Raw genomic sequence first — 25,197 nt, forward strand, 5'->3', positions numbered from 1 at the left:
CAACGCTTGGGGACTCGCTTATAAAACGGTAATGGGAAAACTCCCACTGGTAGACAAATGCCAACCTCCCCCTCAATAATTGAGAGAATAGTTTCGGCACTCTTCCCTACCTGACCCGAACACACATTCTTTCTATTGCCCGAAATATAATCATGAGAGGCAACACTAAAAAATTCGTGCGGTGTAGACCCAACTCCTGATAACTTGGTAAACCAAATGGTCGAATCAGTAGAGAAGTGGAAAGCTGCTTGCGAAGTGGCAGCCAGGGTTATGAAATCGCCAACGTGCTAGCGAACAGCGGCGGAGAAGAGAGCCGTTAAATGTAACTAACATTGACGTGACGGGAAGGGCTGGCGATGAACGATGTACGAGGGGGGTTATCGTGACCAACGGAGGTGGCGGCCAAGTAAATGCAATTTGTAACTGAATGCATTTTGACCACCACGTACGCATGAGTGTCACTCAACCATCCTCCCGACGTAATACTTGACGGTGGTACCGGGGGGAACGGTACAGGACGGTAGGAGGTTTCGTTCGGATTAAAGTTCCACACTGACATGGGGACCAGGCTTTCGATGTTTCCTTCTCGTATATAAAAAAAAGCAGGGGCGCTAGATTCAAAAAGTCTTGTTTACTTTGGAACACACCTTGTATAAGATTTCAACGACTAGTGTATGGAGGAAGACTTAACTTAGAATTCAGTGATTGACCAATATTTTCGAAAAAAATTTCACAATAGGAACTAGGGTCCACGTATTTGGTATTTAGGGTTAAATAGTTTTGGTCCGATTTTTACATTAAATGCACTATTCGTGCAAGGTTTTATCCGGATGCATTGATTTGTATACTGGAAATGAAGCGCGCCCTTCGGTCGCGGTGCAATTCTCATTTACTTATCTAATCTAATACTTGAAATGAAAGAATCATGTGGAATTAAAAAGAACATTATATGAGGAATCGGCGTGGTTTATGACTGATTACGGCCATTTTCGCATATATATAAATTTCGATAATATTGCCGAATTTCGTTGAATTTCGATAATATTGTCGAATAGATCCTGGATATTGATTTTCACCTAAATGTTGGCGGTGACACGCTCAACGTCCAATTTTAACACCGGCACCTGTAAAGACCTTTCGAACCATATCGGGTGTAAAATTTTTTATTTCTTTAGATTGGTTCCAGAAAAAACGTGTACAAAGAGACATCGGTCGTATGCAAAAATAGGTTAGTTCCTTAACCTTTAAAATAAGTGAAAAACAAACATATTTTAAGAACAAGAATTAATGTTTATTTATTTAATTGCGTATATAATGTGTATTTGCACAATTATAGTTACTTAAGAAAAAAAGATCTGCTTAAAAATTATGTAAATTAAATGAAAGACAAGTTCAGGAAATAAAAACATTTATGTGAAATAGCCTTATTGTTAACCAGAAGAATTGGTTATTCAACTATTAAGGTAAGAAAAAATTAATATGATATTCATAAATACAGGAACATGTGTAAATTTAATTTCTGTCATCATCAGTGACTCGCATTCGCTTGCTTCGAATGCGTATAAAATCACATACTTACATAAATGTAGAATTTGCGCCATGTCATTTTCAATGCTACTCGTATGAGACCAGTAAACTGGCTTATATACACAAATAGGAAATTCTTCTAAATTCGTGATATGAACATATTTCGCAAAAATTAAACCAAATAAAATTAACTTTTAGTATTTTTAACAAAATTGAATGAATCCGAAATTAACTATTTTCACAGGGTGAGTAGGGATGCCAAAAAGATTTACCCTCAGCAAATTTAGTTTAGGAGATATGGTTAGTATCAATTCAGAGTTTAGTATCTTAATTCGGAGCTTAGTTATAGCACTTTATAATATTCGACTAATGGGGTTTTGTGCCAATCTTCCTTGGTGCCAAGGAATTAATGTACCAAGTTTCATTAAGTTTACTCAAGTAATCGCTTGCACGGACGTAGACAGTCACTCGGATTTCAACTCGTCTCGTCAATTCCCTTTTGTGAACAATGGTCAGAGCAATTGCCAATAGCATAAACTTGGGAGAATGATCAATGTATACCGTGTAAAGACATAATTAGGTTTAGGGGAATATACACGTAACTTGTTTGGTCGAGGGCCGAGGTTCGTTCTTCGAAAGAAAATACTTTTAATGACAGACGTCAATTCACCACCAGACTGACAGTTCTACAAGTAAAAAGAATGATCCCACTATAATACTGTCAAAATACAGTTTAAAGAGAGCGGTTTTTACCTAATTCCGTAGTTGTACGATTTTTAGACAGCAGCACATAAACTAACTCGATCGACACGAGGCAGAAACACAATGTGAGACATGCGTTTTTAAATACATGAACACGAGTCTCACGTATATAACTTGTTTCGATTCTCCTTAGCGACCCTGATTTTAAAATCCATCTGATTCATTCTTTTCGTAGTATAAAAATCAAGAACTACTCAATATGTCCGGAAAAACTTTGTTTGAATATTGCCACTTACTGATTAAAAATTGTCCAAATCGAACTAAAACTATTCAATCCCCAGATGCCGGAAATGTAGACCACACAGCCTATTGCTTAATTATTTCTGAAAATAGCGGTTAATGTGTGATATATATAATTTAAACTCAGGGATAATTCTTTCTTACAATGGTATGTCTCAAATAATTAATATTACTCAGCCCTCATATACTCGTACCTAATAGAACATTTTTCAAACTTCCGGCTGACTTTATACCCCAAATATTGGCCAATACACTCAGTCCTTTTTTTACGCGATCTCTTTTTACGCTATTTCACTTTAACGCGGTTATTTTCGCAGCGCAAATTCCTTTTTTTACGCGAGCTTCTCACTTTAACGCGATTGCTTTTTTTCGTTTTTTGCTTGGTCTTAAACTTGCAGCAGAATTGGAAAATTATTTTGTAGCAAATGATACTGATGCCGAACGTGCACGAATTTTTCAAAAAGAATTGAGTCTCTGCATGTTAAGATATAAAGAACTACATCGGAACTTATTGGGTCCAAAAAGAAGCATTCAAACTCGGAGATGCTAAGTCAATCAGAACATCAATCCATAGTTCTTACTATTGATTCTGATAGAAATTCTAGTGATATCAGTGCCGGCCATCAAAATAAGCGGCTAAGAATAATTTCCACTACGGATAATGACAGTGATTAAACAGCATTCAACGCTTTTTTCAATAAATCTACCTATTTTCTATTTTCGTCTCTTTTATATATGGTTTTTGTTTTGTATTTTTTATTTTGTTATTAATGAATAAATCATAAGTCTGAAATTTGAAACTTATTGTATTGTTTTTGAATATTTTTTTGCGCGTATATTTTGTTATACGCGATATTTTTTATATTCGGAACCAATTCGTCATTTAATATTGGAAAACTAACCATTTTTACGCGATTAGTGGCAAAACCAAAAATCGCGTAAAAAAAGGACTGAGTGTATATGAATTATCTTAATTAAATTTTGAGAACGCATTTTTCTTTTAACGAAGCATCTCTGTGTCTAAATTCGATTAAATCTGGTGAAAACTTGCCCTAGCTCCATATAAGATATATCAATATTTTGAAACATCCGATTGATATTACTCCTTATAAGTATATGTATTGTTGATTGTATGTGATGTACCTTAATATACATAGAACTCGGAAACCATCTTTTTCTATTAATAATACTATGTAGTAAAGCCAAAAATAGGCAACATACCTATCTCCCATAAACCTGTTAAAATATTTTCAAACATCCAATTGACCTTATGCCGTATACATATATGGTCAATACTATCAATTCCGATCTTCTGGTTGACATTTTGCACATCAACTCGATATATTAAATTTAGCCTCTTCGGTTAAGTTTATGTCGGATATATCTCATGTGAGATACATTACTTCGCTGACGGGAAATAAAATATAGTTATTAAACTAAATGACCTATAATATACCTTAGTAAAATACAAAAATATGCCCATTTTGGGTTTGAGCAGGCCGTGAATCAAGTACAGTTTCTTCGTTTTATTAGCATGAACTACGAAAAAAAAGTTAACATTTCATTGATACTTCAGATTTTAGTATTCATAGTATAAACATGTGTAAGTTATAGAAGCTACACATGTTTATACTTTTTCCCCTTCTAAAAGTGTCAAAATAATTTTTTGAGATTTTTGAATTCAAAGTAACGTTACAAGGAAAGTAGGCCGTCATATTGTTTGATCTTATCGTCTTCTAATTATTTTTTAAGGGCTCCATAGAACTGCAAAGATATCAACTTCTTTCGAAGGCTTAACTAAAATATGCGTTCATATAATTTCAGAATCTAAGCCACATATGTACATGGTTTGTCCGGAAAATAATAGAATTGACTCGATTTAAAAATATTATTGAATATATATTGCCAGCGCGATTTCCAAGCATTGAAGGCGTCACGGAACTCATCCTCCGGAATAGCCTTGCAAGGAAACAAAAAAGTCCGGGGGAACCAGGCCTTGGTTAGGTAGCTGCTCGGAAGTATACAATCGCGTCGGAAGAAAATCAGTCTTATTACATTCGAGAGAGACCCTGTATGAACATACATATATGTACATAAGTATTTGCATATATGTGTGTATTAGGGCGGGTCGATTTGTGGGGACGCAAAAAAATCGCCCATTGCTCTATGAAAATCATATTCTAGGGATCAAAATAAGAAACTTTGCCGAAGGAACTATACCTCTGAAACGAGTTCTGGTGTCCCCCAATTTGGGTCGAACTTTTGGGTAGGAAATTTTGAAATAGAATTGAAATTACCATTTCACTCTTATTACCTCTGAAAGTGAGGAGAACTAAAGCAATAACCACTATGGTATTTCAAGAAAAATAATAAGTGAAGTGACCATTCCAAATCAAAAAGTTTACAATGAATCTCCCATCCTCTACACCGCAAGATGAAGCAACTACATCAACAACTATCGAAAACCCAATGAGTCATATACCCAAGCATGATGTTACTGTTTTTGGTGTGTCTACTGATTTGACTGATCTTAATTTACCAACCCATCTGGATATCTTGAGATATTATTTTTACTTAAGCGAACGTGCTAAAACAGAACAAAACAATTAAGGAAGGGCTAAGTTCGGGTGTCACCGAACATTTTATACTCTCGCATGATAAAGTGATAATCGAGATTTCATTATACGTCATTTACATATTTTTCAAATACCGTATTTTTGTAAAGTTTTATTCCGCTATCATCATTGGTTCCTAATGTATATACTCGTATTATACAGAAAAGGCATCAGATGGAATTCAAAACAGCGTTATATTGGAAGAAGGCATGGTTGTGAACCGATTTCACCCATATTTCGTACATGTCATCAGGGTGTTAAGAAAATATTATATACCGAATTTCATTGAAATCGGTCTAGTAGTTCCTGAGATATGGTTTTTGGTCCATAAGTGGGCGAGGCCACGCCCACCATCTTCCTTCTGCAATTTCTTCCGTAAAATTTAGTGTTTTTGACGTTTTTTGTTAGTCGGTTAACGCACTTTTAGTGATTTTCAATATAACCTTTGTATAAGAGGTGGGCGTGGTTATTATCCGATTTCTTCCATTTTTGAACTGTATATGGAAATGCCTGAAGAAAACGACTCTGTAGAGTTTGGTTGACATAGCTATAGTAGTCTCCGAGATATGTACAAAAAACTTAGTAGGGGGCGGAGCCACGCCCACTTTTCCAAAAAAGTTACGTCCAAATATGCCCCTCCCTAATGCGATCCTTTGTGCCAAATTTCACTTTAATATCTTTATTTATGGCTTAGTTATGACACTTTATACGTTTTCGGTTTTCGCCATTTTGTGGGCGTGGCAGTGGGCCGATTTTGCCCATCTTCGAACTTAACCTTCTTATGGAGCCAAGAAATACGTGTACCAAGTTTCATCATGATATCTCAATTTTTACTCAAGTTACAGCTTGCATGGACGGACGGACAGACGGACGGACGGACAGACAGACATCCGGATTTCGACTCTACTCGTCACCCTGATCACTTTGGTATATATAACCCTATATCTGACTCTTTTAGTTTTAGGACTTACAAACAACCGTTATGTGAACTAAACTATAATACTCTCCTTAGCAACATTGTTGTGAGAGTATAAAAAGTTTTCCCATAAATCATTCACTATTCAAGTACAAGATAAGTTGATTGGAATTTGGGAAAAACTTGGTATAGAAATAATGCAGAAAAAAGGTGTATGTAATAAATTGAATAAATTGCTTGAGAAGTATCAAGAGCAAATTAAGAGAAGAAACAACACCCAACAATTTACAGAGTATGTAAAATCTCTGGAAACAATTTTTTACATTGGAACATGTAAATGCGATTTGAAGGCAGCTCCATGTGCATGCGGCTGGGTTCCCGAACGCCTCAAAGAGTTCATGCACGATCAACATAATCAGAGAAGACTAACAATGAATGCATTAATGATGGAAACTGAAGAGCAAGGAGCAACGTCTATGTCATCAATGCCAACATACCAAGATCCCGATGATTCAACATACGCACCGCTTACGATTGTTTTAACTTTGCCTTGGTATGTGACAGATTTGGTGTGCCTGACAGAGTAGCATCAGCATTGGGAACCGCTCTTTTGCAAGATCTTAAAATTAAAGATAAGCATGGGAAACCTCTCATCATGGATAAATCGAAAGTTCGCAGAGCAAAAGAGAAATGCAGACAAGAAGTGCTTCATAAACGGTTAGATGATACCAATTTGTTAGCGTTTTCATTCGATGGCAGAAAAGATGATACTTTAACGATAGATAAAATTGATGAGAAGTATCATACTAGAATGGTGAAAGAACCTCATCTTGTTATTTTGAGAGAACCCAATTCTGAATTGATTGGTTACGTAAGACTGGAACATGAAACCGCTGAATACAAAACAACCAAATTAAATGGTTTTTTCAACGATAAAAATATATCACTGGATACATTAATTGGAATATGCATTGACGGTGAGCCAACAAACACTGGCCCACACGGTGGAATTATACTACGATTCGAATTGCTGTTAAAAAGACCATTGCATTGGTTTGTTTGCCTTCTACACTTCAACGAACTTCCGTTTCGGCATTTGTTTGAAGCTTTGGATAAATCAACCAGCACTGGACCAAGATCGGAAACCGGAAAACTGAGCCGCCAAATCGAAACTTGTGAAACTCTTCCGGTAAGTTATTGCTATCACTCATTTATTATAATTGTCAACCATTTTTAATTATTTTATTATTATATATTTTTAGGTGGTGGACGGCTTCCAGAAAATTGAGTTGCAAAATATGCCCCCTGCTCCAGAAAAAAAAGAATTTTCCACCGATTCGAAGTACTTATACGATATGGCCCATGCAATTTCTAGCGGCGTGGTTCCGGTGGATCTGGCTAACATCAAACCAGGGAAAATTGTACATTCTCGGTGGCTCACCAAGGCCGCTAGATTATTGCGATTATATGTGACAACGGAAAATCCAGATGCAAATTTAAGAATTCTGATTGAATTTATAATTAAATGTTATGTGCCAATGTACTTCAATATCAAGTATTACAGCTCTGTCGTGTACGGCAGTGCATTATTTTTCAAGTTCATTGGTTGGTCACGATTTCTAGAACCTCGTTTACGCAAAATTGTCAATCAAGTAATTAAAGATAATTCATATTAAGCGCATTCGGAAAATATCTTGTTGTCAATGTTGTTTGATGATAGGAAAGAAAAGCGCGACTGTGTCATCAAGAAAATTCTACGCTATTGAACCGATGTTGACGAGCCAATGGAACTTAGAGTTTATAAAAAACCAGATATAAACTTTAATTGCACAAGTTATACGGAAATGATCAATTTGAATGATATAAATATCGTATTTAAACCACCATTCACGTGAAGCATTCCGTATGATACATTGAAAGAATATTTAAATCAAGATGATCCACCGTTTAATGATTCAAAAATTCCATCACACATACAAGGAACGGAACGACATGTTCAAATGCTAGCTAGCGTTTCCAAGCGGGTTATACCGGAAAATGTAGAGGCTGTTATGGCGACGAAATTAGAGAGCCGTGCGAAATTGCCCAGACTTGAAAGTAAAAAGACTTCAAACAATAATTTTTTTTTAGTTTCTTTTCTATAACTCACTTAAATTAACTTTTTCATTTACATATGTTCTGACTAAATAAATTTCTTAAGAGAAAAAATATATATTATTATAAATAAATAAATAGAAATAAATAAAAAACATAGCCATTTAGCTGATTTTTTCATGTAAAGGCCAAAAATGGTGATTTTTTGAAATGATTGTATGGGGAACCCCCCAGGGAGTTCCAGGGGGTGTGCCACTGGCATGGGTGGATCGGCCGTCCAAAGTGGACTCGATTGGAGCACTCTAAATGGGTCAAAGTGGGATTTTTCAAAATTTGCCCCTACCCAAAAGTTCGACCCAAATTGGGGGACATCAAAATTCGTTTTAGAGGTATGGTTCCTTCGGCAAAGTTTCTTATTTTGATCCCTAGAATATGATTTTCATAGAGCAATGGGCGATTTTTAAATCGACCCGCCCTAGTGTGAATATTGCTATTTCATTTGATTACATGACGCCGCATAAAGGAATATAGTATATGTTATCAATAAATTTCAAGAAAGGGATTTTCTCCTAATTCCCGCAATAGCATGCATACATAGTTATCAAGAGTATGTAATTCCTTATCTTTTTCTATTATAAGAATTTTTTATTTAAACATTTATTTATTGACAAATTTATGTATATAAAAGTGCTGTCGACTAATAATTAAAATAAGAGTTTAAACATAATTGTCTCATTTTCTTAATTATAACAATGATTATTATGATATAAGCTAAATTATGACACCATCTAAGAAACTAAAACCTATTTGAAGAAAAAATTTAAGAATATACATGTATAAATACTCGTATAAAGCTTTTATCTACTTTTGCCAATATTACACAATATTAACATGTCACATGCTAATAAAATATTCTCCGAGATTCAATAAGGTACAGTTTGGTTAGATTTGGACAATTTTTGGTAATAGGGTGGCATACTTTAAAAGCATTATTCGTACAAAGTGTATTCCTTTATATTTATTGATATTTGATTTTAAAATTGCCTTATATGGGAAGAAAGCGTGATTGTTGTCCGATGTCGCCCATTTACGCACTGTACCACCTGCAAATATTGATGTAGTGCATTTATTTAAATAGAGAAAATCTGCAGTATAAATACATATTGCACTGCAAAGAGGACAAACAAGCGCCTTGAAGACATCAAACTGGGATTTCGAGATATGAGGACTGGCTCTACCAATATGAACTGCGATACTACGATTTTTTAAATGTTTTGAACGAATTTAATGAATTTAATAGGAAAATTAAATTCATTAATTTTGTTATTTTTAAAATTTGGAATCTTTCAACTTTGGAATGATTGAATATTTCTTCATTAAATCTTTTTTTATGTTCTGAGAGGGGGAAGACCTATCCTCTAATGTCGAATGTAGGTTATTTCAGTCTTTATTGCGGATTTTAACACTAGATTTACCAAGAAATTGTTATATCTCAAAATGGCTGTTGTGGGTATAAACGAGTATAATAATTTACATATATGCGTCGTAGGCTTCACTTTAACGTAATCATAATGATGGAATAGGCTTTTCTACATTCGTTCATGGATATCGATTGTGTGACCAAAGAGATCACATATATAATCAGTACACTGTTACTTCACCTTCGTTTTTAAACTACATAGCTTAACTTTTTGACATTTAAGCCCCATTGAATAAGAGCATGTTCAATGGTGCTCGGTTGAAAATAGTCAAGCCTAAAATGCAAGAGGTTTTTCGTGTCAAGTAGCATAAGTATAGAATTCTATGTTTTCAAGTTTAAGTATATGACATGCAACATCAAAGTCCGACTTTGAAGCACAGTGAAATTTTAAGCCAATAGAAATTCCTTATACTCGTATTAGGGGTATTCGCTTGCTCTTGCAAGATTGCAGATTGTAAAAATACTATACCGAAATATACAAGGGCACGAGAGCACCCATTGCAGAATCTAGTGATATATGAACGGCTGATTCGGTCAATTTATTGTGAATGACTTTTATGCATGGCTATTGTGAATTGGCGCACCTTCTGCATACATTTTTAACAAAGAAACTGTAACAAATCTTTATAATTTAAATAAAAATTATAAAATCTATTTAAAACTTACCTTCCTCAACAATTTAACGACGTAATATGTCTTCATGTAAAATGACAGCTAAAACAAGGTTGTGACATTGCACACAAATATACATGGGTTTTGGTCCGACATATTTTGCAGCCATTGCAAATAATTTTCTGCGTGTGTTTGTTGTTGTGTCGGTGCACCAAGAGAAAATATATGCAATTCTTGCACCGTGCAAGGGTTTTGCAAGAGCAAGAGAATACCCCTATTGAATAATCCGAAGTTTTTGTTGTTTTGCAAAGATATGAAGTTGTTCAATGGAGCTCTTAATCACTGTGATCGGCGATATTTGCATAGATTTTGTTTTTGAACAACGATCTCCGCGTCGTTGTCATTACTATCATCAACATTTTGCTGTGGAGAAAAATAATTTTGATCTGCACTAGAACCTTGACCATTGTCAATAGTTGTTATTTTTCCCTTTGCTGTACTCTAAAGTTTCTCGTAAAATAGTATTATAAGTATTTAGGATCGAGTCCATTATCATATGTGCAAATAATTGTTTGTATATTTTTTAAGGATTTAAACAAATGTATAAGAAATATGTCGTCACCTAAAATTCAAAACAACGTATTAAAAAAATCGAAATTGAATTATACATACTGTTATATTCTAATAATTATAATATTAATACAATTAGGGTGAAACAAAAGATTCGTTCTTAACGAAAAAAACCTTTTTCTTAACATTAGGAAGTGACGCATTACGATTTATGATTTCCCATATAAATAACAAACGAATATTTGCTATTTACTTTGCATGTTTAATTGTACAAATTATTGTGTACTGAAAATTAAAATAATCATATCCTTTTAGAGAATTTAACGATCTACAAAACAGCTTTGAATTGATATTTTGTTAAGTCAAATCGTTTAGAAGTTATTCGAGATTAAAGTCCAACCTTAAACCGTAAAAGGTGATACTTATGTACATATTTAAATTTTTTTTATATTTTTCTACAAAATAAATTTCCCATATTCATAAAATATCTTATTTGCCGTAAATAGACTAGAGAAGAAGTCTTTGAAAATGTTAAAAAAAGAAAGAGCTTCAAAGTAAGATTAAACCCATCTTAAACGATAGTTAAAATTAAAAACATTAAAAGAAAAATAGTTTACAAAACTATGAGTCCCATAGAAAAAAATTTTGTCGTTAATAAAAAGATACATAAATTTTGTATATAGACTTTTCTCACATAACCTCAAATTTATGTGGAAAAGTCAAATAATCAAGTACTTGCGTTTTTGTAATCTTGCAACATGTTACTTCATAGGAAAATAGTTTTGTTCATCTAACGATTTTTGTGTCACCTAAAAGTAATAGTAAATAAAGAGTTATGCATATATATGAAAACTGGATGTCAGTCTGTCCGTTTGTCTGTACAAGCTGTAGCTTCAATAAAACTGAAGACATATTTCTTGGCAAAGAAGTGAGGACGAGTTCGTAATAGGCGTAATCGAACCCTACAAATGCCCACAAAACACCTTAAATCGAAAATATAGGGTTTGTCCGGAAAGTAATTGGACTAAGTCGATTTAAAAAAAATTATTGAACCAATCGTTACAATTTTTTAAAAACTTTCTAAATAGACTCCTTCTGCATGCCAGCGCAATTTCCATGCATTGCAGGCGTCACGGAGGGCTTCTCCGGAATAGCCTTGTGCTTGTTGTATGGTATGGTATGGGGAGCCACATCTGGGCTGTATGACAGCTGCGAAAGCGTTGGGATTCCGGTCTTAGTTCGGTAGCTGTTCAAGCGGGGCGTTGTCGTGGTGCAACATCCAATCGGATGCGATGTCTTGTCGGACCCGAATGACCTTCGTTTGAGTCTCTTGAGGACTTCCACGTAAAATTTGGAGTTGACGGTTTGTCCAGGATGAACAAATTCATGTTGGACGATGCCTTTGATGTCAAATAAACAATGGGCATTGTTTTCACTTTGGATTTGCTCATTGTTCCGGTCTTCATCAGCGACTTCTTCTTGCCCCTTCAAAAAAGCCTGGTGCCACCGAAACACACTACTTCTTGCTAAAGCATCATCTGGGTAAGCGTACTAGATCATATCAAACGTCCCTGTCGCAGATTTACCGAGTTTCACACAGAATTTAATCGCGTCCTCTGCTCTTACGAACGCTGCATTTTCGGCTTGCACCACTCACAGAAACACGTCGAGCGAAAATGTTTGTCCTGACTCTCCAGATGCTCGAAGACAACTGACCAGCCGCTCCTTCGTTAGCTAGGAACGCCCTCTACCGAATCCAGGCGATGCGCGCACACTCCGAAGTACAGTCGCGACGGAAGAAAATCAGTCCTATTACTTTCCGGACAAATTCTGTATATAGTATAAAATGCCATAACTGCTAAATAAATTAAGATATATAAATATAATTTTAAATCACCTAATTCTTTCACTTTCCAGCTCGCAAATCAATCATCAACGAATATATCTGATTAAAAATTTATCGACAAATATGTGTGTTACCTTAGTGAAAACAAAATATCGTGGTTCACTAATACAATGTATATTTGTACCTAAAATGATGAAAACTTGCCCTAACCCCCATCTAACTCATATAACGATTTTCAAACAACCGGCTCACTTTATTCTATGTTTATCGTTGATGGTAAGTGTACCTTAATGAAATGGGCATATTATTAGTAAGTGGCGTCTTAATAAAATGTCCTTTTTTCAAAAATACATAGATAAAAATCTAATATAGCATATGTATAAAATAAATTCCGACTTTCCAACTGACTAAACCGTGAGGTTGGTCTAAATGTGAGATATTTTAACAAAATTAAATGGATAAGTTTACTTGAAAATTATATGGTTTACTACTGAATATTAATGGAATTTGTCTAAGCCTTATATCCCTAATATAAAGAATTTTGACTCTTTAGTTTACCACATCAACTCACTTACATTTCATCTCTGCGGTTGAGTTTATATCATATATTTATCATTTGAGAATGTATTTAAAGTAATTTCTTTAGAAACGATGAAAGTATATGAATACAACTAATTGAGTACATGATCTTCAATATAGTAAATTAATAAGGTACCATGCATTGTGATTGTTATCTATATGTCTGCCTGGGCAATCGATAACTTGAGTAAACTTTAATAAATTGTGACCAAACTTCGTACACATATTTCACAAAACGCCATTAACCGAAAACCTGAAAATTCCGAAAAAAATGTAAGCAAAAAATTTGAAAAAGTGGTTCCGCTGTCTAATTAGTTTAATATACATATCTCCTAAACCACTAAAGGTACAACAACCATATTTACTTAGCGCAGGTGTTATAAGAACACATACCGACAGTGTGAAAAAATTTAATTGGAAGATAACCCCGCTCACTCCCCAAATAAAGGAACTGTTCAAAACAAAACTTAAATCAATAACCAAAGATATTAAATTTCACCACCAAGGCGGTGTAAGGATTCAATGGGAGTCGGTGTGAAAATGAGGAAACGCCCACTTTTTGGTGAAATCGGAAATATCACGACCGACCGACCGATTCCGACTCAATTTGAACATAGCATTCTTCTCATATTCCTATGTCACACTGCAAGAATGGACGAAATCGAACTACAATCATGCCTACAAATCAAGAAGTAATTAATATAACGGTATACAATTTTGCATTAGGAATTCCTTTAAAATATGCCACCTTATACCGAATATATTGAATCCAGTATCTATAGTATATCCGAAAATATCGGCCAATGCGTGAGATATATAGTACAACTGAAAATCAGAAAGAATTCATTCCTGACAATAGTATTTCTGTGTATAAGAATGTGTTGAATCGGGTCAATACTTTCCTGAGCCCCCATATAACTAATATAAAAATTTTCGAACTTCCATGTGACTTAATACTGGATATTTCGGCCAATATATGAGTTAGCTCAATTTAGCAAAGTTTTCTTTAATGATATTATTTAAAAACTCGCATAACTACCATATATTTCATAAACAGATGCAAATAAGCAAATGTAACTTAACTTGCATTTTTTAAGTTTTCAAATAAATTTTTTATTACTTTCTGTAAAATTACTACTTTCGATGCATCGATGTTTTTATAAGATGGATCGCATAACATCGATGTCAAGTTTCAATACATCATATCGACTAAAACATCGATGTTTTGTTAATGCATTGCATTGACATGTGACTATGAAAATACTTACTATATAACAGCAGAAACGCAGAACAGTAAATTCTGAGTGGTACTCGTATGCAATCATTTGTTTGCCAGTTATCTTTCACGAAATCAGGAAAACCAGCCCCGAAGACAAATCACTCTTCACCACCATCATGCTAGCTCTTGCACATCAACTGAAACAACTGCATTTTTGAGTATTCAAAACATCGATTTAATGAGTCATCCTCCATGTAGTCCTGACTTGGCACCGAATTACCGTTCGTAAAAAATAAACTGAGAGATCAACGGTTTTCGATATGTGAAGAGGCGTTTGATGCGTTCAAAAGGAATGCTTTGGAGATACCTCAATCAGTGTTCAAACGCATGCAAAAGTGTATAGATCTTAATGTATCGGCGGATACTGCGTCGAATACCTTCAGTACTAGAGTGTTTTTGTCCATTCATTGATGGTAAATTACAGTACTTAACCGTATGTTTAGACTTCGGTCCAATACCTTTAATGCACAAGTTTTACAACAAATATGAGAGGTCCATGCTTTGTTTTGGTCCCCAAGTTTAACACCAAAATACAGTTCGTAAGCTTTTAGTACAAGCGGAGTAAAAGTACGTTTTTTCGATTTACGAGCTAGTCCTCCGCACACATAACAAAAACTATTGGCACAATGTACGCACTGCCTAAGCATTGTACCTAAAAATCTTAAACACAGTATTTTTAAAAACGGAAAAGAATATGAACTCAAAAACGTTTTGCTATCCAAACATAGAACACGTAACCGATTCGGACACCGTTAGTCTACTGATAAACTTTGTAAAACAAAATGAAAATACACTTTTTACTTCAAACAAGCTGACAGAACCGGGGCCTTATTCTGTAACTCGATTCGAAAAAAAATTTACTCGAATTCGGATTTTTTATATTCTGTAACTCGATTTTCGCATTTTCAAGCCAATTTTCGAATAAAATATTCTTTAGCTTTTGAGTTGTAGAAAGCAAAAACGAAAATTGGACGTACTTATTCTGGCACAGGGTGGTACAACTTTCGCATAATTATAAAGTAGATCCGAATTTCGAATAGAATACATTTCCGAATCGAGATACAGAATAGGGCCCCCGGTCTGAACTGGATAAATTCCTGATCGTATGAAAATATGAGATGATGCAATAAGTATAATGAAATTTTGGGTATTGAAAAATCTCAATCCGCAGGTTACAGAATATCTGAGGGTTATAGAAAAATTCTCTCTCTGGGCATCAAACTGCATTAGAAACACCTAAGCATTTTCAGGTCACAAATTATGTGTCTACCAGTGTAATTTATATGTATGTATGTATGTATATGCATTTTATACGTTCATTGAATTTTACTAAGATTTACCGATATAGTACATATGTATATACATATATGGTATACAGGCACCCGGAAGTTTTAAATCCTTATATACATATATGAGTATAATAGCGGGATTCTGTAACCAGTCTCTAGTCTCTATTTGAGACATTTTGAGGCAAAGTCTCAATTTGAGACTAGTTACTATTCACTAAACAGTCTCTAGCGTTAGTCTCAAAATATTGAGACCTCGTAGTTAGCAGGTCACAAAACTAAAAAGAACTCTTGTCTGCCATTTTAAATATACTGAATAGAGATCATCATAGATATTAATCGATTGTCGTTTCTTTATATTTTGTAAGCAACTCAAAAACGAAAAGGTTAAAAATAAACCAATTTTACATAAATTTCGTAAATATTATGAAACAAAGTCAACATATATTTTTATTTTCATTGATAATTATGTTTTTTCACTATGTTATAGAATATTTAATATTTGTTATCGACATATTTATTTTCATTCAAGTGTAAAAACATCTCTGAATAATGAAATGTAATAGAGTTTGTGACTGTCACTTACAGAATAGCAAAATCATCTCAAGTCTCAAAAATTGTCTCTAACTTAAAATCTCAAATTTAGAGACTTGAGACTGTCTCAAGTTACAGAATCGCACGGTAAGAGGGATAGGGGCAGTATTAACCCAGTCTTATATCAGTATATACGGCATATGGTATATAGGGGCTAGGGAAATTTTATCCATTTTAGACGGAAAGGTACAGTATACCAAACAAATTATCTTCGATTTTCAATAATATTTTTCATATTTTGTGTAAATAGCCAGCCATAGGCACTGGGGTCGATATCTTCGGCAACGCCACACCTATTGTCCAATTTTGGTGAGGCATTCAGTTAGCACTTTTAGTAGCCGTTATATAACTAGTGTTGGGGTTATAATCCGATTTCACCCATTTTCAAACTATCGGAGGAGATGTCGAAAGAATTTGATCTGATCAATTTTGGTCGTTTTAGCTTAAGTGGTTTGGTAGATATTTACGTTAAGCTTATTAAGGCGGGACCATTACCACTCCTTCAATATTTTAAAAACCACAAATGCTTCACCCTAATGATTGTTTGCAAGTAACCCTGGAGGTAACAGATTCACAAACACATTAAAACATTTTCAGCTGTCCACCAAAACTTTTACATTTTCTGGAATTTTCAATTGAATGGGAGAATACGTAAGTAAGATAGAGAAAAACTATCGACATTCTAAACATATTGTAATATTAACTTGCTAGAATAGGAAAGACAAATACCCAAATTTTCAAGAAGAAGAAAAAAACGAAAAGCGCAGTTTCCTTTGGATTTTAAAGAGATAAGTTCCTACCTTGATAAGTTTATTTAAGTTTAACGGAAAAGCTGAAGGAGGAGAAAAAGGTAAGCATTGTGATTTGTATGTTGTCTGTATAATTAAAATTTTAATATTACAGAAAATCATTTGGAGCATTTGGAACATTTGCAGAATTTTAATATAATATTGCGAATTACCAACATTTCATGTGAATAAGTTAAAAATTATTAACTTTACTTTAAATAAATGCAGTTAAATAGTGTATATTTAATTCAAGAAGTTGTGTTTTAGATTGTGCATTTGTGTGAAATATATAACGTGTGCATTATATCTACATACATACATATATAAACATGTGTAAATGTAAACAATTTGAAATCCAAATTGAAACGAATTGTTCAGTTACAATTATAATTGGGCCGACTTTAGAATACCGTTAAAACGGGTATGGTCGGATATAGGAGATTCTCCAGATCAATATTGCAATCCTTTAGTTGATGTTAAATAAATATAATTGACCAATAAGTTTAATATTAAATTTAATATAAAGGTATACTTGTAGGTACAGTTTCAGAAAATTAGATAGATTTAAGTAGGTTAGATATTAAATATCAGTATTTTTCCATACCTATAGATGATAAGTTCTTTTAGTTCCACTCATTCATCAACTTTTTTTTATAATTTTTCACAGAATGAATTTCGATAACCTTGTGGAAGAAATGGATTCCGAAGTGGAATGCTCACAACCGTTGAGCCCCCACAGAGGTTGTACTGAATATATGTATGTAAATATTTTGCATTTTTTAATAATATTTTTTTTTACAGATAAAGTGTATAAAAAAATTTTATAATCTTGTTGCGCTTCTTCAGAAGAACCTTCAAAAATTGTACCGTCACCATCGTCTAGCGGCCACGAAGGTATAATGTATTAATACATAAATATATTAGTATTTGCTTAAAGAAAATACGTTTATGTATTTCAGATATAATCCAGAAGCTGGATGCCATTGAGACAAAGGTGGCAAAACTCATAAATGGTGTTGATGATCATCTCACTGCCAAAGGCTCTAGAAAGACAAAGTAAGTAATGCAGTTTTACATTTACAAAATAAAACAGATGCTAATTTTTATATTTTAATTTTCTAGATGCCAGAAAAGGCCGAGATGCAGGCACAAAGTAAGCTATTGCGCGAATGCCGCGTCATAGCGGCAAAGACACACCATTCAATTAACCGCATCACCAGTGACTTGGAGGACGAGCATTATGTGGAGCTCTCTTCGAAACTGCCCATGTCAGCACATGCGCTTCGTGAAAGACAACAAACTTTCACAAAAGGAAAGCACATATTCCATATGTACATATCAGTTATAAGTTGTACATGTTAGTTTTAAGTTGCATACATTAGTTCTAAGTTGCACATATTAGTTTTAAGTTGTAGTTTCTAGTTTTACTTTTTTATACAAATGTGAATTCTGAATTATAATTTTTATATAGAGGTAAACTTAATCTTGTATTATATTTGATTTTAATAACAAGTTGACATTTTCTGCCGAATGTAATAATAAAATACAAATTATTAGTTTAAGTAAATATGAGGGAGGATGGAGTCATGTGTAGAAGTTCACGCAAGTGAGGAAAGTTCTCTGATCGCCATTCACTTGGGAATGGCCAGAAACGATTCTTGTACACATGGCTCAAGCAGCTCACGACTTCCGGTCTTTGACCAAGTATCCTCTGGGTAGCCTAAGAACATCCGTTCGAAGGCGAGCTAAAGTGAGAAGGCGAAACATTCCCTACAAGGGTTGTGCGCTGGGTTTGGGACCCGCTACGTAAAAAAAACACCCCCAGTGAATAAGTATAACCAGCCTCGGATGAGAGACCCCCCTTTTGATGACGACCATGGCAAATGAAATAAGGACTACGAATTGAGGGCATGCACCTGGAATGTCCGGTCCCTTAATTGGGAAGGTGCCGCTGCCCAGCTGGTTGATGTCCTCGTAAAAACAAAGACTGACATCGCCGCCGTCCAAGAAATGCGATGGACGGGACAAGGACAGAGACGAGTAGGTCCTTGTGACATTTACTACAGTGGCCATATAAAGGAGCGCAAGTTTGGTGTAGGATTCGTGGTGGGAGAGAGACTCCGTCGTCGAGCACTATCATTCACTGCGGTGAATGAACGTCTAGCCACAATCCGCATCAAAGCGAGGTTCTTCAACATATCGCTGATGCGCTTGGAGCGCACTTATGAAGGCTGCCCCCGCCACGATGTCAAAATCGTGCTTGGCGACTTTAACGCCAGGTTGGGCAAAGAAGGTGTCTTTGGCACTACGGTCGGTAAATTCGGCCTCCACGACGAAACATCCCCTAATGGGTTGAGGCTGATTGACTTCGCCGGGGCCCGAAATATGGTTATCTGTAGTACTAGATTCCAGCATAAGAAGATTCATCAAGCTACCTGGCTGTCTCCGGATCGAAAAACTACCAACCAGATCGATCATGTTGTGATAGACGGAAGACACGTCTCCAGTGTTTTTAGATGTGCGTGCGCTCCGAGGTCCTAACATCGACTCGGACCACTATCTTGTTGCAGCTAAGATTCGCACCCGCCTCTGTGCAGCAAAAAACGCGCGCCACCAAACACAAGGAAGGTTCGACGTCGAGAAGCTGCGATCACAACAGACAGCCGAACGATTTTCTACTCGGCTTGCACTCCTGCTCTCTGAGAGCACTCGTCAACAACTCGGTACAAGGGAACTGTGGGACGGAATTTCAAACTCCTTACGTACAGCTGCAACCGAAACCATTGGTTTTCGGAAAGTGCAAAAGAACAGCTGGTACGACGAGGAGTGCCGTGTCGCAGCGGAGAGAAAACAGGCTGCCTACCTCGCAACGTTACGATCGACCACTACACGTGCGGGATGGGATAGATACCGAGAGTTGAAGAGGGAAGCGGGACGCATTTGCAGACAGAAGAAGAAAGGGGCCGAAATGCGTGAGTACGAAGAGCTTGATAAGCTGGCCGACAGGGGTATTGCTCGAAAATTCTACGAAAAAATGCGGCGGCTTATGGAAGGTTTCAAGACCGGAGCGTATTCCTGTAGAACCCCCAAAGGTGATCTAAACACTGATGCCCAGAGCATACTTAAATTATGGAGGGAACACTTCTCCAGCCTGCTGAATGGCAGTGAACGCACAACACCAGGAGAAGGAGAACCCGATTCCCCAATCGATGACAATGGAGCAGACGTTCCATTACCCGACCATGAAGAAGTTCGAATAGCAATTGCCCGCCTGAAGAACAACAAAGCGGCAGGGGCCGACGGATTGCGGGCCGAGCTATTCAAACACGGCGGCGAAGAACTGATAAGGTGCATGCATCAGCTTCTTTGTAAAATATGGTCGGACGAAAGCGTGCCCAACGATTGGAATTTAAGTGTGCTTTGCCCAATCCATAAAAAAGGAGACCCCACAATCTGCGCCAACTACCGTGGGATTAGCCTCCTCAACATCGCATATAAGGTTCTATCGAGCGTATTGTGTGAAAGATTAAAGCCCACCGTCAACAAACTGATTGGACCTTATCAGTGTGGCTTCAGACCTGGCAAATCAACAACCGACCAGATATTCATCATGCGCCAAATCTTGGAAAAAGACCCGTGAAAGGAGAATCGACACACACCACCTCTTCGTCGATTTCAAAGCTGCTTTCGACAGCACGAAAAGGAGCTGCCTTTATGCCGCGATGTCTGAATTTGGTATCCCCGCAAAACTAATACGGCTGTGTAAACTGACGTTGAGTAACACCAAAAGCTCCATCAGGATCGGGAAGGACCTCTCCGAGCCGTTCGATACCAAACGAGGTTTCAGACAAGGCGATTCCCTATCGTGCGACTTTTTCAACCTGCTTTTGGGGAAAATAGTTCGAGCCGCAGAACTAAATAGAGAAGGTACCATCTTCTATAAGGGTGTACAGCTGTTGGCGTATGCCGATGATATTGATATCATCGGCCTCAACACCCGCGCCGTTAGTTCTGCTTTCTCCAGGCTGGACAAGGAAGCACAGAAAATGGGTCTGGCAGTGAACGAGGGCAAGACGAAATATCTCCTGTCATCAAACAAACAGTCGTCGCACTCGCGACTTGGCACTCACGTCACTGTTGACAGTCATAACTTTGAAGTCGTAGATAATTTCGTCTATCTTGGAACCAGCGTAAACACCACCAACAATGTCAGCCTAGAAATCCAACGCAGGATAACTCTTGCCAACAGGTGCTACTTCGGACTGAGTAGGCAATTGAGAAGCAAAGTCCTCTCTCGACAAACAAAAACCAAACTCTATAAGTCACTCATAATTCCCGTCCTGCTGTATGGTGCAGAGTCTTGGACGATGTCAACAACGGATGAGTTTTCGAGAGAAAAGTTCTGCGAAAGATTTATGGTCCTTTGCGCGTTAGCCACGGCGAATACCGCATTTGATGGAACGATGAGCTGTACGAGATATACGACGACATCGACATAGTTCAGCGAATTAAAAGGCAGCGGCAACGCTAACTAGGTCATGTTGTCCGGATGGACGAAAACACTCCAGCTCTGAAAGTATTCGACGCAGTACCCGCCGGGGGAAGCAGAGGAAGAGGAAGACCTCCACTCCGTTGGAAGGACCAAGTGGAGAAGGACCTGGCTTCGCTTGGAATATCCAATTGGCGCCACGTAGCGAAAAGAAGAAACGACTGGCGCGCTGTTGTTAACTCGGCTATAATCGCTTAAGCGGTTTCTACGCCAATTAAGAAGAAGAAGAAATATGATTTTATAATTAAATAAAGCAAATTAATATAAAAAACACTGGATTTTATTTAAAAGGATTGAATTTGCTAGAAGTAACAAGTGGGTAACAGATATGCTTGTTAGTGCTTGTTCCTGCTAACATGTTTATATGTTAAAGGTAACAAACTGCTAACCAAAATAATGACACTAACAGATATTTGGGTAACAAATACTTTTTGTTATGCATAACGCATAGGTAAGCTATGCGCTAACAAAAGTATTAGTTACCCGTAACAGACTGTAAAAATATTTGCTAACAAATGTTGTCTGTTAGAACAAGGCAGCATGCACGCTTACACGTTTGCTAACAGCTACCCGTCTTGCAGGGAAATATTTGAATCTTATTGGAGAGTTTAGTTATGTCACTTTATAGGTTTTGGATTAACGGAGTTACTTTTACTTTTTTACTTTTGTTAAAGTTTTAAGAAATTTTTTAATGCAAAATGTATATTATTAAAAAAAATTAAACAAATCCATTATCATGCAACGAAAAAATAACAACAACTAAATTTGCACATTTTTGACACTGTCAAGGAACTCTTTACACATTCTTTTTATACTCTCGCAACAAAGTTGCTAAGGAGAGTATTATAGTTTTGTTCACATAACGGTTGTTTGTAAGTCCTAAAACTAAAAGAGTCAGATATAGGGTTATATATACCAAAGTGATCAGGGTGACGAGTAGAGTTGAAATCCGGATGTCTGTCTGTCCGTCCGTCCGTCTGTTCGTCCGTCTGTCCGTCCGTCTGTTCGTCCGTCTGTCCGTCCGCCTGTCCGTCCGTCCGTCTGTCCGTCCGTCCGTGCAAGCTGTAACTTGAGTAAAAATTGAGATATCATGATGACGTATTCCTTGGCTCCATAAGAAGGTTAAGTTCGAAGATGGGAAAAATCGGCCCACTGCCACGCCCACAAAATGGCGAAAACCGAAAACGTATAAAGTGTCATAACTAAGCTATAAATAAAGATATTAAAGTGAAATTTGGCACAAAGGATCGCATTAGGGAGGGGCATATTTGGACGTAACTTTTTTGGAAAAGTGGGCGTGGCTCCGCCCCCTACTAAGTTTTTTGTACATATCTCGGAGACTACTATAGCTATGTCAACCAAACTCTACAGAGTCGTTTCCTTCAGGCATTTCCATATACAGTTCAAAAATGGAAGAAATTGGATAATAACCACGCCCACCTCCCATACATAGGTTATGTTGAAAATCACTAAAAGTGCGTTAACCGACTAACAAAAAACGTCAGAAACACTAAATTTTACGGAAGAAATGGCAAAAGGAAGCTGCACCTAAGCTTTTTTTAAAAATTGAAAATGGGCGTGGCGTCGCCCACTTATGGACCAAAAATTATATCGCAGGAAATTCTTCACCGATTTCAATGAAAATCTGTATATAATATTTTCTTAACACCCTGATGACATGTACAAAATATGGGTGAAATCGGTTCACAACCACGCCTTCTTCCAATATAACGCTATTTTGAATTCCATCTGATGCCTTCTCTGTATACATTAGGAACCAATGATGATAGCGGAATAAACCTTTACACAAATACGGTATTTGAAAAATATGTAAATGACGGATAATGAAATCTCGATTATCTCTTTATCATGCGAGAGTATAAAATGTTCGGTGACACCCGAACTTAGCCCTTCCTTACTTGTCCTTATTCTCGTTTTAAACAGAAACGGTAATTAACCGTTCTTTTAATTTGATTGTGATGTGTGTTTTGGTGAGAGCATCTCTAAATCGTGACTAACTGCAGTTTTAAAATGCTTGGTAAAAGATTAACATTTGAGGTAGTACAATTGATTTTCTACAATCACCAATTGGGGAAATCTGTTGCGGAGTTGGTTGAAATGTTTCCGGTATCCCGAAAAACTATTTATAATGTCATAAATCGCGACGTCAGAATAGAAGCAAAGAGTCTAGGTGGCCGCAGGAGAAAAATTGACAAACGATCAGACCGCTTAATCATGAGAAAAACTTCTTAGAGACTTAGACGAACGATTTTTCTTCTTCGGTTACAATTATATGAAAAAAATGTAGCGAAATTTTAATTTTTTGTAAAAATGTCTGCCAAAAATTAAATTTTCAAGTTCTTTCCTTGTCCAAGTTCTAAGTAAAGGCCTTACCTAAAACGTTTTTTTCACTTTAGTTATCCTACCATCGCGGCCGAATATTTTTTCCAAGGGGTAACCGGAAATTTCGTCTCAATGGCCGAGTTTAAAATAATTTTTTCCAAAAATTTCAGAGTTTCTTTGTTAGTATGTAGTGTGGGTTTGTAGCAATAAAAGATTGTAATAAAATATTTCATGTGAGAAATAAATTGTTGAAAAAAGACTGATTTTCACCCGACGAGACCCATGTAACCCCATAAGCTAAAACTTAGTTGTATCACACAAGACTGTACGCCAAGCTATTGTACAGCATGAGTACACATCAAGAGTTGCTCGAAAAACACCAATGCTTTTTTTAGTCAATATGGAAAAGCGCTTCACATTCGTTTTAGCGATATCAATCAACCGGTAGAGTATTGGGATGACGTCATAATTTGTGACGAAACCAAAATGATGCTGTATTATAATGTTGGCAGAGTAAGGCGTTAACTGCGCTTGAGCGCAAAGCATCATCCTAACAGTAAATTTTGGAAAACTATCAGTAATGATTTGGGGTTGCATCTTCAGCCGAGGGGTGAGAGACCTAGCATTCACAATGTGCAACGAAATTACGTTTTTTTTAACAACCTGTAGCCAATATTTAAATTTTATCATGAAAATGATCCAACGATGTTATTAACATATAATATACATATATATATGTATATACCATGCGTAAAGAGCTTAAGGAGCGGATTTGGCTTCTTTACAATTGTGGCAAGGGCATTAATACCCCACAGCAGAGCTCTGACCTTAATCCCATTGAAAATTAGTGGGTCCACCGAAGGAAAACGGTGGCGAAAAGGAGCCCAAAAATCGCACAACACTGAAATCTGCCATTCTCGAAGAGTGGCACAAGATCCCATTGGAAAATGGCCTACCAAAATTGATGCATTCACATTTTTTGTCAATATTTTCACGGTAACTAAGGATTTTGTTTTTGGCTCACTCTAATATATACATACATACTATACGAGTATATCCAAATAGCTTCTGCTATCAAATATAGTGATGTTACAGCCAAAATTAATTTTTTGTTTTA

General features: G+C 36.3%; 1 protein-coding gene across 7 annotated transcripts in view; it reads right to left on the reverse strand.

Moving 5' to 3' along the window:
* The window catches only part of LOC120773079 (sodium-dependent neutral amino acid transporter B(0)AT3), a 59,129-nt gene that overhangs the window by 20,166 nt on the left and 13,766 nt on the right, over positions 1-25,197 (reverse strand). The gene's annotated exons all lie outside the window — the stretch shown is intronic.

Source organism: Bactrocera tryoni, chromosome 3 (assembly GCF_016617805.1).
Source record: "Bactrocera tryoni isolate S06 chromosome 3, CSIRO_BtryS06_freeze2, whole genome shotgun sequence".
NCBI lineage: Eukaryota > Metazoa > Arthropoda > Insecta > Diptera > Tephritidae > Bactrocera > Bactrocera tryoni.